Source organism: Capsicum annuum, chromosome 6 (assembly GCF_002878395.1).
Source record: "Capsicum annuum cultivar UCD-10X-F1 chromosome 6, UCD10Xv1.1, whole genome shotgun sequence".
In the NCBI taxonomy this organism is placed as follows: Eukaryota; Viridiplantae; Streptophyta; class Magnoliopsida; order Solanales; family Solanaceae; genus Capsicum; species Capsicum annuum.
In genome coordinates this window covers 181,364,246-181,382,779 of record NC_061116.1, presented here as the reverse complement: position 1 = coordinate 181,382,779, position 18,534 = coordinate 181,364,246, and the positions used below count along the sequence as shown (strand labels likewise).

The 18,534-nt window shown below is 38.1% G+C and overlaps 1 non-coding gene across 1 annotated transcript; it reads left to right on the top strand.

Annotated features, from left to right (window-relative positions):
- Nucleotides 1–2,523: 2,523 nt before the first annotated feature.
- LOC124899865 lies at nt 2,524–2,630 on the top strand. Its single transcript, XR_007057428.1, has one exon. It is a non-coding gene; the product is annotated as a small nucleolar RNA R71 (small nucleolar RNA).
- Nucleotides 2,631–18,534: the final 15,904 nt, after the last annotated feature.

Here is an 18,534-nt window from a genome sequence, read left to right as displayed (position 1 = left end):
AAATAAATGGCTTAAGTCTCAATAGGGTTAACTAGGATAATGCACAATGGGTAGGACAAATAGAGGGTAAAAAACAAGTCTATCAAAGAAATGCCTAAATTATCTTCTAAATGCCATTCTTTATTTTTCTTTGCACGCACACCGAGCAAGTTCTAGACATCACATTCAATAAGGAATATACAAAAATCTCACACGCACATGGCACATGCTCAACACAATAGGATCATCATATACTCTCAACCAAATAATAGCATGAATTCAAATTTAAGCCAACAAGTACAAGAGTCAAAAACTTGAGCCTAGGAGTCTCAAAAATACTAATTCACTTATTCCACATGCTTTTACCAAAAAAAAATACTTGCACCATGTAATCAAAAATAGCGCCAACAAGAATATCTAACACCAAAAAATTTAAATTAAGCCAAAATAAAATTTAGAAATTTCCCCACCCCATACTTAAAAATCTACTTTGTCCCCAAAGTGAATTTAAAAGCAAAAGATAAAAATACTCCCTGTGGCCTCTAGGCCTAGCTAGTGACATCTTTACATATTAAGGAGGTCCATGGGACCTCACACTCAGTTTTTTCCATTCTCCTTAGCTCAAGTTTCTGGTACTCAGACTTCCCATCAACCTGTGACTCAATAAAAACAAAAAACTACGTGAAATAAAAACTAAAAACTGAAAAAAAAACCTTACTTAACTTGGGTTGCCTCCCAAGAAGTGCCTGATTTAGTGTTGTAATACGACCCAACTCAACTTAACCAAATTCCTTCATATTTTTACTTCCTTTTGGGAGACATTTTCTTACTCTCTTCACCCCCTTGGATACAAATTCTTATGTGCATTAAAATTTTCAGCTCTAGCCTTTTCAGGCTTATCAATTATCATCAAATCAAGCTTAGGCAGTAGAAGCTTAGGCTGCTCAATCAGGTAGTCTGAAGAGGTTTTTAGTGGATTAACCACCCTACACTTGTCCCCTTCAATCACATTTATCATACACAAATCTTTGTAGTGGGACGTTAGTATGAGTTCTTTGTATACCTTAAATACCACCTCTTCATCCTCTACCCTCATTTTAAACATGCCTTTTCTAACATCAATCATTGCTCCTATAGTTGCTAAGAATGAATGCCCTAAGAATATTGGTACCTATTCGTGTACCTCAAAATCAAGAACAATAAAGTCAGTAGGAATAATGAATTTACCAACCTTTGTGAGGACATCCTCAATTATAACTTCTGAATATGTAAATGACCCATCTGCCAGTTGTAGAACCAAGGTGGTCTCTTTATCCTTTCCTAAGCTCAATTTTTCAAACAGAGATAGGGGCATAAATTTATTCTAGTCCCTAAGTCACTCAGTGTGTGGACCACTTTTCTCCCAATTTGGATAGGGAGGGTAAACTTTCTCAGATCTCTCAATTTCTTGGAGATTTTCTATTTCATTACCATGCTATACTCTTCAGTGAGTGTTATCGCCCCCACATTCTGTAATTTTACCTTATTAGACACCACATCCCTCTAGTACCTTGCATACCTGGGGATACTCTGCAAAATATCTAACAAGGGTAAGTTAATGTGAAGTCCTCTAAACATGTCACAGAACTTTTTAAACATTGCATCCTCATTCTCTTTCACGTGCTTCTAAGGGAAAGGAAGTGGTAGTGTCTTCTTTACTTCTGGTTCAGTAACTTTAGTTTTCAGGTACTCAGACATCCTTGATTCTTTAACAAAATTTTTGGAAACTTGTGGAGTCACCACATCAGCATATACCTCCTTAGTTACCTTCAAAGGTTCTTCGGGAAGCTCTTTACCATTTTTCAAAGTGATCGCCATGACCTTTTTGGGATTTTATGTATCTCCCGTCAGACCACCTTGAGGCCTAGTATTCAATGCTTGTTGTAACTACCAAAACTACAACTCTAAGATTTTCTTGGCCACTTTCTGATTTGTCAATTCTGCCTGTTGATTTTTCATATCCCCAGCTAAAATCTACTTCATCATCTCTTCCATGTTGCTAGTTGACTTATTTTGTGAAGTCCATGGTTATTGAATTTGTTGTTGTTGTGCGTTCCATGGCTTAGTCTGCCAATTCATGTTGTAGGAATTACCATAATTTAGCCTTTGAGAATTACCCACATACATTACGTATTCTGGATTTGAAGCATGCATAGAAGCTGCATGGCCTTTATTCCCACAGATTTCACACCAACCTACAACTTGTTGGATTACATTTACAGTGGCTGAAAGTTGTGTGGTTCCAACTTCCAGGCTGCTAAACTAAGTGTTTATCAAATTTTATAATTCAGAAACTTGAGCTGATAATGTTGTGAATTGGTCCACCTCCAATACACCTGCAATTCTTTTTGTGGCACTTCTAGCATCTGAATGCCATTTAGGATTTCCTTGTGTTATGTGATTCAACAATGTGTACATCTCATCATAAGTCAATTCCAGTGCTTGACCACCTGCGGATGAATCTAGCAAAATCCTTGAAAAGTATGAGAAAGTACCTTATTAGACTATTGCTGATATGGACAATCCTAAAAAATGTCCTTAAAGCATTCCCAAGCATAATATAGATTTTCATCAAGCTTCTGTTTGAAGCTCACTATCTCACTGTGAAGTCTCACATTCTTGCCTGATGGAAAGAATTTGATGAGGAACTTTATGGCTAAGTCATCCCATGATGTGATTGAATTGGCCGGCTCAGCATCTAACTACCTTTTATTTTTCCCCAACAGTGAATTAGGAAAAAGTGTCAGCCTCACATAATCTATATTCACCCTAGTCAGAATGATGGTGTCAGTAAGCTCAATAAAAGTCTGCAACTAGACTTGTGGTTCCTCGTGTGAAAGCCTTGCATACTATCTACTATTGATTAGAAGCTACACTATATTGTGCTTTAACTTGAAATTTCTCCCTGTAGCTGGTCTTTGAATTAGGGAAGTCAAGTTTGTCGGATGTGGGACTACCACTTCTCGAATCGTCCTGTGTGCTTATTGTTCTGCAACCATTATATCTGGATTCTCTTGGTCTTTATCTATTTGCGAAAATTAGGGAAGATGGATTGCGTCTTTCCTTCATTGATGGAAGTGTTGTTTTGGTTCGGGGCTTGGTTAAACCAAATCCCTATCCCTTGCTAGCTTCCTAATCTTAAAATACACCAAATAAATCTAAAAGTAAAACTAAAATAAACAATCCCAAAATAATAAGTACACGACAACTGGTCTAAGAAATTGACAGTGCCTAAGTGCACATGCAAGGGTACGTGGTCTTCTCAAGTAGGAAAGTGGCCTTCAAGAAGCCAAGTATCGATCCCACAAAGACTTGATTCAACAACAAATCTATTTTAGTTCAAAATTTCAATTTAGCTGATGCAAACGTAACCGAAAAGGGAGTTTGTAATTTATAGCTAGAGAAAAGTAAACAGTGCGTAATGTATAGATCTTGAAACAATCAATAGGAGAAAAACCCAGGTGTAAAGCACTTTGAACAATCATACTATGTTATTGAACTTCATTCGTTTACTTTCTTATCTTGGTTGTTGATTTGAAGGATTAATTGCATGATTATGATTTTCCAACCTGTAATAATTTACCTAAGTTGAACCTTACAACTACATCATTGAGCGGGGATGTAATGATCCACTTAAGTTCTTTAAGCTATCATACTACATTTGAATCAAGTAATGCATCTACGTACATCCCTGTCCTAGATACTAGTTTGAATTCCTTATTTCATAAAGAAATACAAACCATACTTTGTTTATTCCCATGTTTTATCTTCCTATTCCCTCTCCCGAGATCAAAAGGTAGACAATTGATATATTTTAAGGGGCGCGAATCCTTAAAATAGTTATAACAAGAATAAACAAACAACCAATAATGATATGCAAATCAAATAAACTAAATTCAAAACAATAGTACTCAGGTTCTTGACTTTAAACCTGGAAATAGGGTTTTAGCCACTCATAGTCATAATCAACATCAAAATAATTGTATGAATGATTAAAACCATAAATATGTAACGCTCCAGAAAATGGGTCCTAGAGCATCACACGATGCTTGAGGCTATGAGTAGCCCCAAGCTAACCCTTTGAGCCATTTTCATTCAGTTCAACACAAATCAACGGGGTGTTCATAAATAACCCTCAAATATCAACAGAGTAATCATCATCCAAGAATAAAAGAATTTCAGAAAGATAAACAAAATACGACTTATTAGTCAACTCCCAACATCTATACTAGTTTGACAAGCCTCTAAGAAAATCAATAAAACCAGCGAGCCATTGAGACATGCCCCAACTGGCTCATACTCAGTTATCAAATGTAAACAATTTCGTGAAACCAACATCAGACATCACGTCCTCGGAACATGACGACTCACCACAACAGAGGATGTAGAACAACATGCCCGAAGAATCACTGTCAAACCTGGAACTGAGCACCTAAACCTACATTCCGAGAAAATGTAGCCCATATCCGAAGATGTGGGTCAGTACCATGGAAAGGAACCGAGTATATGGAGGTGTATGTAGTTGTATAAACATCATTATCATAAATATTTATAAGAAATATGCAGGATCTATGAAAGACTCAAATAGCCCGAAGAAAATCATCATAATCATGAGAAGATGAAATAAGTACAATAACACATGTGAGTCATCATATAATTTGTCAATCACTTTTTGTTCATCAAGAATATCAATTCTCATAATGTAAATATCATTTAAATCTTTGGAAAGAATAACTTTCACAATTCCACTTTTAAATCACTTCACCATTCACCATAGACACAAGGAAACACACACACTGGGAGATCCTATAAACGACATAAACCATGTGAGCTACATAGATTCCAACATACAACCCACGTTGGGGAGAGCCGTCCTATCCTTGCCATCAGAGTAGGACTATCGATATCAAATCCACACAAACTAGTGATCACTATATAAATCAGCCTCAGGCTCACTCCTATGGGGGCACGTAGTTCTAGGGAAGTAAGGTTGCTTTATACCTCCCACTCGGTGCTAAAGATTTCTCCCGGACTTAGCTCAGATCATTTCAAAGACAATCCATAACAAAAAATTTTTAGTAATATATAAATATACATCGGGAACCATCATGCTTTCCATCTATCAAAATCAACCACGTTGTGGATTTCTTTCACACTCGAGTTCAAAAAAACTCCATTAGGACCAAAGGTCAAATCATTCAAAATATCTCCAATATTCAACATAAACGTGCTTATAACACACGCTTTCTAAAAAAACACAATTTCCAATGGGGATTCACGACCCAAATATTAAAATCATAATTAATATCGTTCAAGATTCATGCTTTATATCTCCACACATGTAAATTCATCTTTAAAAATCATAAACATCAAGATTTCATAATAATCATCATAAGATATGGGTTCATGCTTCAAATTCATAAAAATCAAATAAAAATCATGCCTTTGTAAAGAAAATTACTTTTGGGCACAAGAACGAAAGAGAGTTCTTGTTGAAAAACCCCACATACCTTGAATGATGAACTTTAGATCGATACTCATTTTTAAGATGTTAATCGTGCCTTTGAATGATGGTTTTTGTAGTTCTTGAACTAGGAACTTGGAATCTTGAATAAATTTGCAGAATTAATGGTGAACTTTGGAGGTTCTTGAAGTTGGACGTAGGAGCTTAGGGTTTTCTTTTTGAGGAAATTTGATGAAATATAACATATAATGCTTCTAATAGGCTATAGGGTTTGGACAGATTTTGGGTGAGGGGCAATGACCAAAACGCCCCTAAAAATCAAATAATTCTCAAATCTGTCCTTTGGTGGACTGTTTTGATAGTCTGAAGTAGATCAACCATAACGTTTTAATCCGATATCCAAATTGGATGAAACCAATTTCATTAGAAAAAGGACTCGCAGAGCTTTCCGTTGATATTTAGTAGATCACCCAGATCATTATGTACAAAGAGTTATGATCGTTTAAATTTGGAGCAAAAATACGCCAGGCCTCAGTACTTTTTCCAGCACTTTTTACTGTTCACTACTATTCATGGTTCGATCGGAATGTTCATAACTCATCGCTCGGGTGTCCGTTTTGGATGATCCACATATCGTTGGAAAGCTTATTCGATACTCTAAGTAATGGTGAGTCAAAATCTAAGATATTCCGCATGGAAAATTTATAATTCATTCTAGAAGATAGAACCCAACATGTTTACGCACAAAATTTCAATGAAAAATTTTCCGGGGTATTACATCATCCCCCCTTGGAAACATTTGTCCTCGAATGACACTAGACATGCCAAGATTAGATAGGGAATAGAGCATACAGCTGAAACCATTCGTTAGACTCATCACCGTATCGTTTCTCACTCCGAATGCAACATAGAATGCATAAATTCAAGAAACTACAGCTGAACACATGATAAATGACAGCTGAACTGCTGCAACTTTTATCAAAAGTGCATGATTTAGGAAAGAACGGTACCTTCGGCTTGATCGGAGTTCGCGGAAAATAGGTGCGGTACTTGGATCGAATATCTGCCTCAGCTTCCCAAGTTGCACCCTCAACAAATTGGTTTCGCCATAATACCTTGACCAAGGGAACTTCTTTGTTCCTTAGTCTTCGGACACTGAAATCAAGAATCTCAACAGGAATCTCATCAAAAGAAAGATTTTCTTGAATGTCAGTACTCACAGAGGAATCTACTACCACAGCATCGCTAATATGCTTTCTAAGCATGGAGACATGGAATATTGGATGAACAGAGGACAACTCGGAAGGCAACTCAACCTCATAAGCTACCTTACCAACACGGCTAAGAATTTTGTAAGGACCAATATAACGGGGACTAAGCTTTCCCTTCTTTCCGAATCTCTTCACCCCCCTCATGGGTGAATTTTCAGATACACTATGTCACCAACTTCAAACTCAAGGTCTCTCCTTCTAACATCAGCATATGACTTCTGACGACTCTGCGCAGTTTTCAACCTTTCCCTAATCAGCTTAACTTTTTCCATAGCCTCAAATACCGAATCAGGACCACTCGCAGCCGCTTCACCCACCTCGGACCAACCTATGGGTGATCTACACTTCCTCTCATATAAGGTTTCAAACGGAGCCATGCCAATACTAGAGTGGAAACTGTTATTGTAAGAAAACTCTATCAACGGTAAGTGATCATCCCAACTTCCCTTAAAGTCAAGTGCACAAGCTCTCAACATTTCCTCTAAGGTTTGGATGGTCCGCTCATCTTGACCATCGGTCTACGGATAAAAAGCAGAACTCAAAAGCACTTGGGTACCAAGACCCTTCTGGAAAGCTTTCAAAAATTGCGAAGTGAACTGAGTACCACTATCTGAAATGACTAGCTCTTGAATATACAATATAGCGTAATCCTCAGCAGTATATGAAGTATGAATAGGCAAGAAATGAGCAGACTTAGTCAACCTATCAACCACAACCCAAATAGAATCATGATGGAGTCGGGAAGGAGGTAAACCAATCACGAAGTCCATATTTATCTCTTCCAACTTCCAGATGGGAATACTAAACTCTTGCATCATACCACCAGGTTTTTGGTGTTCAACCTTAACCTATTGGTATGTTGCACACTTAGCTAAAAACACTGCTATATCTTTCTTCATGCCACTCCACCAATAGATTTCCCGCAAGTCTCGGTGCATCTTGGTGGCACCAGGATGAATAGAATATCGCGCCCCGTGCGCTTCATCTGTAATCCTCTATCTCAGATCATCAACATTTGGGACACACAATCTACCCTGTAATCTCAACACACCATCTCCCCCTTGGGAGAAAACCTCTACTTTTTGGTCCTTGACTGACTCCTTCGGTCGGACAAAACTAGCATCTAAGTATTGTTTTTCCTTCACTTCCAAAACCAAGGAGGATTCAGAACTACTCTGAACCCCTATACTACCTTCAACAGAGTCAAACAACCTAACCCCTAATCTAGCCAAACAATGTACATCACGAGCCAAAATCTTTCTTACCTTCTACCACATGCGAAACACTACCCATGGACACTCTACTTAGGGCATCCGCCACAACATTGGCCTTGCCCGGATGGTATAACACACTCATATTATAGTCCTTTAACAATTCTAACCATCGTCTCTGCCTAAGATTCAATTCTATCTGGGTAAACACATACTGCAGACTCTTATGATCAGTGAAAACATTAACATGGACACCATACAAATATTCTCCAGATTTTCAAAGCAAACACAACAGCAGCCAACGCAAGGTCATGGGTGGGGTAATTTTTCTCATGGGGTTTTAACTGTCTAGAAGCATAAGCTATCACCTTACCCTTCTACATCAATACGCAACCCAACCCAACTATCGAAGCATCACAGTACACCACAAAACCATCAACACCATCAGGCAAAGTCAAAATAAGGGCTGAAGTGAGTCGAGTCTTCAACTCCTGAAAACTCTTCTCACAAGATTCGAACCACAAGAACTTCACTTTTTTTTGGGTCAACCGAGTCATAGGAGACGCTATAGAGGAGAAACCCTCAACAAAACGGAGGTAATAGCCAGCTAAACCCAAAAACCTTTGGATATCAATCAGAGAAATAGGTCTAGGCCAATTTCTAAAAGCTTCGGTCTTTTGGGGATCAACTCTAATACCCTCGAAAGAAATGATATGACCCAGAAAAGCAACTAACCTTAGACAAAACTCACACTTACTGAACTTGGCAAACAACTTGTGATCTCTAAGGGTTTACAGGATAGTTCGGAGATGATCAAAATATCCATCCTCACTACAAGAGTACACCAGTATATCATCGATGAACACTATGACAAATATATCTAGATATGGTCTGAACACTTGATTCATGAGGTCCATGAAAGCTGTTGGGGAATTAGTTAACCCGAAAGACATAACAAGAAACTCAAAATGGCCATAACGAGTTCGAAAAATGGTTTTTGGGATGTCACACTCCCTAACTTTGAGTTGATGATAGCTGGAATAAAGGTCTATCTTTGAGAAATAACTTGCACCTTGCAATTGGTCAAACAAATCATCTATTCTCGAAAGGGGGTACTTATTTTTTATGGTGACTTTATTCAGTTGGCGGTAATCAATGCACATACGCAAAGAGCCATCTTTCTTTCTCACAAACAACACAAGAGCACCCCAAAGAGAAACACTAGGGCTTATAAAACCCTTATGTAGTAGATCTTTGAGTTGCTCTTTCAACTCCTTAAGTTCTGCAGGGGCCATATGGTAAGGAGGAATAGAAATGGGCTGAGTATCAGGAAGAATATCAATCCCAAACACTATTTCTCTATTAGGAGGTATCCCTGGGAGATCATCTGGAAAGACATCAGAAAACTCATTGACGACGTAAACAGACTGGAGAGTTAGAGTCTCAGACTTAGTGTCTTTGACTCTAACCAAATAGTAAATACACCCTTTGGAAATAAGCTTTCTAGCTTTGAGGTAAGAGATAAAATGACTCATGGGTGATACAGAATTCCCAGACCACTCAAACACGGATGCACCCGAAAACTGAAACTTGACCACTCGGGTCCGACAATCAATAGAGGCATAAGAAGAATAAAGCCAGTCCATACCTAGAATCACATCAAAATCTACCATGTCTAACTCAATCAAATCAGCCAGCAAGACTCTATGAAGAACGGTAACAGGACACTTTTCATACACTTTCTGGGCAATAATCAAATTACCCACTGGGGTAGAAACTAGGATAGGCTCAGGAATAATCTCAGGACTCATTTCAAAATTCACAGAAATCAAAGGTGTAACATATGAGAAACAGGATCCAGGATCAAACAAAGCATACACATTAAACTGAAATATATGAAGCATACTAGTAACAACATCGGGAGAGTCCTCCTGTTTTTGGCAGGACGGTAAAGCATAGAATCTATTCTGGCGCTGCCCGCCAGCATTGCTAGAAGAGGCGCCCTGAGCTGGGGCTGGGCAAGTTGCTGGAATTGGAGCACTAACAGTCTGAGTCTGGGTCTCAGGGCGATAGTCACGATGCCCTTATCTATCCTATGGACAATCTCTAACTCTGTGACCCATGTCACCACACCAGAAACAACCCCTCTTCTCACCCTAACACTCACCCAAATAAGCCCTACCACACTTAGGACACATGGGACGATTTGGCTTACTGCCAGTACTGTACTGGGACCTGGATACATATGACCTGCTACTTTGCTCCTGCCTACCTCTAGGCACGAGAGCACTAGCAAATGACGATGCTGGTACAGACGAACGATCCTGATACTGAGGGCGACTCCCTCTCTGTGATCTAGTCTAACTCTATCCGTGCTGCTCGAACCTAGATCTCTTATGCCCTCTCATTCTATCTCTCTCCTTAATCTTGTCTGCCTTAATCTGTTGGGCATAAGTCATCAGCCTAGAAAGATTCATCTCACTATTCAGCATAACAGACCTACACTCCTTAACCACATAACTACACACTCCAGTCACAAACTTACTCATACTAGCCCGATTATCAACCACTAAGTCAGGAGCATACTTGGCCAACTGATTGAACTTTAGATAGTACTCCCTAACAATCATAGAGCCCTGTCACAGGTTCATAAACTCTTCCACCTTCATCTCCCTCATCTCCAAAGGGAAAAATTTATCCAGGAATGCATCCTGGAACTCTTGCCAAGTTGTAGGGACAGCACTCTTACCTCTACCTTTCCTCCAAGCAACAAACCAGTCATAAGCAAGGTCTTTCAACCTATATGTAGCCAACTCCACACTATGTTCCTCAGATACATGCATCACCTGAGTAATCTTCTGCACTTCCTCTTAAAATAACCATGGAACCTCATCAAACTTGGACCCATAGAATTCTGGCAAACTCATCCCCATGAAGTCACGGATCCTGGCAGCAGCTGAATCACCTCCCTGCTGCTGTAGAGCTGGGGTCGGGTTGGCCTGAACATTTGTAGCAATAGCTTGGGCCAGCGCCTGAAAGGCTGCCCGAAATTCATCATGAGACACGTTTTCATTCAATGGGTCAGCGGGTTGAGGTTGCTGACTATCATTATTTCTTCTTGCTCGACATGGAGGCATATTTCTGAAAGAGGAGAGCACGAATCAATAGCAAAGAGAGACACTTTAAGCACGATAGACTTATGAAAGAAAGAATCACACTTTTTACTAAAACGTCTTGTAGCCTCTTGCTCATAGATGTGGCGCGCTACACTCCGATGATCAAGACTCTACTTAACGCGGCTTGTCAGACTCCCTAGGATACCTTAAAACCTTAGGCTCCGATACTAAGTTTGTAAAGCCCAGGAAAATGGGTCCTAGAGCGTCACACGGTGCTTGAGGCTACGAGTAGCCCCAAGCTAACCCTTTGAGCCATTTTCATTCAGTTCAACACAAATCAATGGGGTTTTCATAAATAACCCTCAAATATCAACAGAGTAATCATCATCCAAAAATAAAAGAATTTCAAAAAGATAACAAAATACGACTTATTAGTCAAATCTCAATATCTATACTAGTCTGACAAGCCTCTAAGAAAATTAATAAAACCAGCGAGCCATTGAGACATGCTCTAACTGACTCATACTCAATTATCAAATATAAATAATTTCGTGAAACCAACATCAGACATCACGTCCTCGGAACATGACGACTCACCACAACAGAGGATGTAGAACAGCGTGCCCGAAGAATCACTGTCGAACCTGGAACTGAGCATCTAAACCTACATTCTGAGAAAATGTAGCCCACATCCAAAGATGTGGGTCAGTACCATGGAAAGGAATCGAGTACATGGGGGTGTATGCAGTTGTATAAACATCATCATTATAAATATTTATAAGAAATATGTAGGATGTATGAAAGACTCACATAGCCCAAAGAAAATCATCATAATCATGAGAGGATGAAATAAGTACAATAACACATGTGAGTCATCATATAATTTTTCAATCACTTTCAGTTCATCAAGAATATCAGTTCTCATAATGTAAATATCATTTAAATCTTTCGAAAGAATAACTTTCACAATTCCACTTTTAAATCACTTCACCATTCACCATAGACACAAGGAAACACACACATACTGGGAGATCCTATAACCGACATGAACCATGTGAGCTACATGGAGTCCAATGTACAACTCATGTTGGGGAGAGCCATCCAATCCTTGCCATCAGAGTAGGACTATCGATATCAAATCCACACAAACTAGTGATCACTATATAAATCAGCCTCAGGCTCACTCCTACGGGGGCACGTAGTTCTAGAAAAGTAAGGTCGCTTTATACCTCCCACTCGGTGCTAAAGATTTCTCCCGGACTTAGCTCAGATCATTTCAAAGACAATCCACAATAAAACAATTTCAGTAATATATAAATATACATCGGGAGCCATCATGCTTCCCATCTATCAAAATCAACCACGTTGTGGATTTCTTTCATACTCGAGTTTAAAACAACTCCATTAAGACCAAAAGGTAAAATCATTTAAAATATCTCAAATATTCAACATCAACGTGCTTATAACACACACTTTCTAAAAAAACACTATTTCCAATAGGAATTCATGACCCAAATATCAAAATCATGATTAATATCATTCAAGATTCATGCTTTATATCTCCACACCTGTAAATTCTTCTTTCAAAATCATAAACATCAAGATTTCATAATAATCATCATAAGATATGGGTTCATGCTTCAAATTCGTAAAAATCAAATAAAAATCATGCCTTTGTAAAGAAAATTACTTTTGGGCACAAGAACGAAACAGAGTTTTTGTTGAAAAACACCACATACCTTGAATGATGAACTTTAGATAGATACTCATTTTTGAGATGTTAATCGTGCCTTTGAATGATGGTTCTTGGAGTTCTTGAACTAGGAACTTGGAATCTTGAATAAATTTGCAGAATTAATGGTGAATTTTGGAGGTTGTTGAAGTTGGATGTAGGAGCTTAGGATTTTCTTTTTGAGGAAATTTGATGAAATATAACATATAATGCTTCTAATAGGCTTTAATATAGGATTTGGACAGATTTTTGGTGACGGGGAATGACCAAAAAGCCCCTAAAAATTAAATAATTTTTGAATCTGTCCTTTGGTCGACTGTTTTGATAGTCTGAAGTAGATCAACCATAACGTTTTACTCCAATATCCAAATTGGATGAAACTAATTTCATTAGAAAGAGGACTCGTAGTGCTTTCCATTGATATATAGTAGATCACCCAGATCATTATGTACAAGTACTTATGATCATTTAAAGTTGGAGAAAAAATACGCCAGGCCTCAGTACTTTTTCCTGCACGTTTTAACTGTTCACTACTATTCACGGTTTGATCAGAATGTTCATAACTCGTCGCTCGGGTGTCCGTTTTGGATGATCCAGATATCGTTGAAAGGATTATTCAATACTCTATGCAATGGTGGGTCATAATCTAAGATATTCTGCACGGAAAATTTATAATTCATTCTAGAAGATAAAACCCAACACGTTTACACACAAAATTTCAACAAAATATTTCCCGGGGTATTACAAAATAAATCTAAATTAAATAAATAAAAACCTAAAAAGAAATTTTGGTAGCCTCTAATGTTGTTCCAAGCGATCTAGGGGTTCCAAGATGATTAAAACGTGATTTAACACGTTATATTTGTAGCAAACAGGTCATAAATTGAATAGGAATGGGCTTCCACATCATTATCCTTCAGCTGGTCACATTATTTTCCTGTTTTTGATGGCCATCACATCACGGTGTCGAGCCAATTCATAATTGTCAATTTCCAGAATCTCACTGCGATTTCACCGCATCGCGGATCCTCCTTACACTCTACCAAAACATACATGCGCTAGTGGGTCACAAATTTGGGCCTATTTTTAATCCAGTTGTGTTTTGCACGCGTCCATTGGTGACTCATACCGTAAACATGAGCGCCAGATATTTCAGGGATCCAAATTGCGTTCATTTTTGTATTGTGCTTTCATTGAGCCATTACGAACCTTTTTGAGTTATTTTCACTTGATTTGAAGTTTATATATCATCCATATATAGTAATAACCCATTAAAAAAGCATCCGATAGCATTAAACACAATAATTTAAAGCTTAAAGTAACACCAAGACGGTGAGCTAGAAATACGAGCTAAGCATAGGCTAAATTCACATTGAGCTTAAGCTTATTTTTTTGACTCTTGTCTTGATCCAATTGGCCCTTAAACATTCTAACTAGGTTTTTTCACATATAAATACATAATAACAACCTTAGTAACTCATTAAGCATGTTAGAACCCAACACAATAGACGAGACAAACAACTAGCTCAAGCTAGTAACACTAGTTTTCTCGGTTGACTTCTCAATTATCAATTTGAATCAAAACTCATGTGAAAACACCATTAAAAATTGTAAAAACATAATTGGACACATAAATTATAATTTATATCATTATCAACACATATAGCATAAGAATCGTCCTTAAAACAAGGCTAAAAAGGATAGAATAGTAACGCTAGAATGTATAAATACACCCAACATGTAATACCCCACAAGTTTTCTGAGTCGTTAAAGCTTTTTTGGGATTGTTAAGAAAAGTTTAGCACTTAAAAATTTGGCTAAGTGTTGAAACTTTCTTCATTCCATAAGTATGTGAACTTCGATGAATTGTTTTGTGACCTTCCCGACCTCCAATTTTTTATTTTCAAGTTGTGTTGCGATCGGGAAAGGTCGTAGTACATCTCGGGTAAGTTTTGGAATTTTTTAAGCGTAAGGGCATGTTTGGATTTCCAAAATAGTATCTCAGGGCAATAAGCCCGTGTCACCCAGCTTTCAGCACCGATATTGCCAGGCGTCACCCAGGAAACTCCACCATTATTGCCAAGCGTCGCCCTGGAAACTCCATCACTATTGCCAGGTATAGCCTTGCAAGTTCGGTGCTTACCCAGTTTTCAAGATTTCACCTCCGTGTCTTAGAGGGTATTTTGGTCATTTTGCCTTCATATATATACTCAAAAATACGAGATTAAGCCTCCATTACACCAAAATATAACCTCTTTTCTCAAAATCTTCTCAAGAAAAAGCTAGGGTTTCAATTAGGGGATTCAAGTTCAAGCAAATTCTACTATCAAATTTCAAGAATCTCTCCGTCAATCTTTATTAAATCAAGAGCTAAGGTATGCGTAGTGTTCATCCATGGATCCCTTGCATCCATGGAGCTCAAGAATCATGTTTTAAATTATAAATTGTGATTTTCTTGTTGTGTTATGACTATATTCATGTTGATGACTATTGTTTGAGTTTCAAGGTTGTATCTTCATGTGTTTTCATGAGGCATGTGAGTATGATATTCGTAACCCATAAATTTTGGATGGATTAAGATTGTTATGTTGATAAATATACCTATGTGTATCGCCCCGAGATCCCATCTCGAGATGTCACATGGTGCTTATGACCCCGAGAGACCACAAGCTAACCCTTTACTGATTTATACCTGTGCACTGTATAATATCTGAAATAAATGCAAAAACTAGCCATTAGGTTCAACACATCTATGAATACACAAAAATGAAAACTGAATACTACTACATCTATATGAAAAGCCTCTAAACTGTCTGAACTATGGAGTTGATGGGAAAGGTCCCTAACTAACTCTGTCTATTGAAAGTATAAACAAAGTATGATGCAATAATAGTAAACTGAGATTCATCCTTGAAAGAAGAGAACTCACTGCTATGACTACTGCTAATGACTGGGACTGAACTGCTGAGGAAATTCTGGGTCTCATGCCTTTGAACCTGTGGTGTCAAATAGAAACATGCACTAGTACAGGAATGTATCGAGTATATAGACGAGGTAGGTTAAATGCAAGGGCTCAAGCATGCATAATATCTAAACTGAATAATCATGAAAATTCCACATGAGAACACATACACATACATGAATGCATAGACTATAGTCACAATCTTCACAACTCTAGGGACTGAAACTCGGATACTGCCTTACTGCAGACTAAACTCACTAGTGACACTGAGATACTAAGACACTGACTTATCTGATACTGATGACTGATAAACTAGATGTACTTACATAAATGAATGAATTCTGTGCTTACTTCTCTCAACCGACAAGATTAAAGATCAATCTCTCTAATGGATGATTAAGGAAGCTATTATCAATGATAAGGAAATGATCATATCTGTATCTGACAACAAGAATACTCAATAGAATCTGAGACTGTGATCAAGCCTGTCTGAAGGCATATCTCTGAATATGATATCAAATAACTGTATGTGATACCAAGCCTATCTGATGGATGGTCCATAAATCAATGGAACTATCTGAGTTCCTCATAAAGATAGATGACTGTATCTGACAGCCCTGACTTCTGAAGATTGATACTAAAACTGAGACTGAAACTGTAGGAAGTAGTTACTTAACCGACATGCCCCAACCTGCCATAGGTGGGGTCCAACCAGTAACCCCAGGTGGAAAGGTGTCAATACCGTGCCACGGGTAAAGACCTCTCTCTGGTCAATCCTCTCTAGCGGATAACCCTTACCAGGAAGTCGACCTAAGGCAATATAATAGTCAAATACTCTCTCTCTAAAGGTGACAGCCTTTACCTGATTGTAACTCCTATATCTTGCACTGACTACGCAGTTCTGGAGGTCAAGAATTGCTACTAACGACTTCGACATCTCTCTCACTAATGGGAGGAGCCACCATCTTTTCCCTCGCTCGGTGCTAGTTTTTACTCCCAACTGAAAGACTAACTAAATTCTTAACTGAACACAACTGAACTAAATTTGATACTACTCATGTTTCTTGTAAACAAACATAAATCAAACATCACATGAATTCCACGTACTAGAGTCAAAGCTAATGAATCTTGTAAACAAACATAAATCAAAACTCAACAACACATGGAACATCAATTTCAACTTATACAAATCATGAGATCTGACAAACATAAAAATCTTTGAGTTTTAGAAAAGGGTTCTTAAGCTTCTTGGATGAAAGGGACCCAAGAATCAACATCTACATACCTGGGGAAACTCTTCTCTTGAAGGTTCTTGGAAAGATTCTTGATTTCCTCTTGATTTCTCCCTTAATTTTTGTTGAAGAAGAAGAGAGGATTTAATTTTTTGGAAACCCTAGTTTTTGGAGTGGAAGTGAAAAATGAGGCTGAGATCCCTTGGCCGGGTATTTATAGAGGCTGGGGAAAAAGGAAAAAGACCAAAAACCCCTTAGAATTAAACTAAAAAATCCCCGATTTTACATGCTGGTACGATGCGCCATAATTGCACCAGCTTACTGGAATAAGGACGATTGGGAAATTGCACGACAGCGCGATGCGGTGGAAATCGCATCGCCCCCTGGATTATAACTGAAACTATAATGCGACGCGGTGGAATCGCGGAGGCTCCCTGGAAATTGTCAAATTCTGAAATTAAGCCTTGGCGTAATACGCCATAATCATGGAGGCTCATTGGATTTTGACGATTGCCATTTTGGATGGCTCCGTGACGCGCTAAAGTGCCAAGTGGCACACTATCACACAAATGGCTCTAACTCTTCACCCGAGTGTCCAATTTGGGTGAATTTTGTATCGATGGAAAGCTTATTCAATGTTCTACATGAAAAAAGTAGAAATTAGGGAAATTCCACATGATTCAAAGTATTTCATACTTGAGAAAATATTTTTAAAACTTTTAGACTCAGATTTTTGCTTTACTGAATGCGCTCTAAGGCTCAGACTGGAAGATGACTTTGCAGGGTATTACACTATGCCCAAAATTGTGCATGTAACGCGTTTGATGAAATGCCTAAGAAACTAGAAATCATTCAATATAGCTAAATTGTGACTAAGTGAAGGATTTATGATATGCCCCTATGTTCCAATGATTTTCATATTGATATTGTGTCTAGTAAATGTTGTTGGATTGTTCATGAACTAGTTTTAGGAGATTATGCTATGCTTACTTGCAAAATCCTACTTATGAACAAGATTTATGATGGCCATGTACTTTATGAAATTCCCCAAGTTATGATACTATGGATTGTTGATGTTGGTCATGTATTCAAGAAATTCATGTGTCTTAGTTTTCTTCCATCGAGTCCTGGGGGTACTCGTACCCAAAAAATATAGTTATGTGCCTAGATTCATATTATGTTATCATGATACTCTCAGTCAAGCCATGATCTATAGAATTCAGTCCGTCATGTAACTCAGGAAAACTCAGAAATCTCAGCAATCTCAAAGTTCAGTAATCTCAGTAATCTCTGTAACAACAGTATTCCTAGCGATCTTAGTAATTTCAGTACTCTCAGTCAGTCCTCAGAACTTAGTACGTTCTGTTAGTCAAAGGAACTCAGTAAATTTAGTTTAGCTCCACTAGATAATACCACTAGTATCAGTTTAGTTAACTCAGTCCAGTCTAGTTCAACTAATCATTTCAGTTTAGTCAATCAGTTCAGCTTAGTTAATCAGTTCAGAGTCTTTCAGTTGGGAGTTCGAACT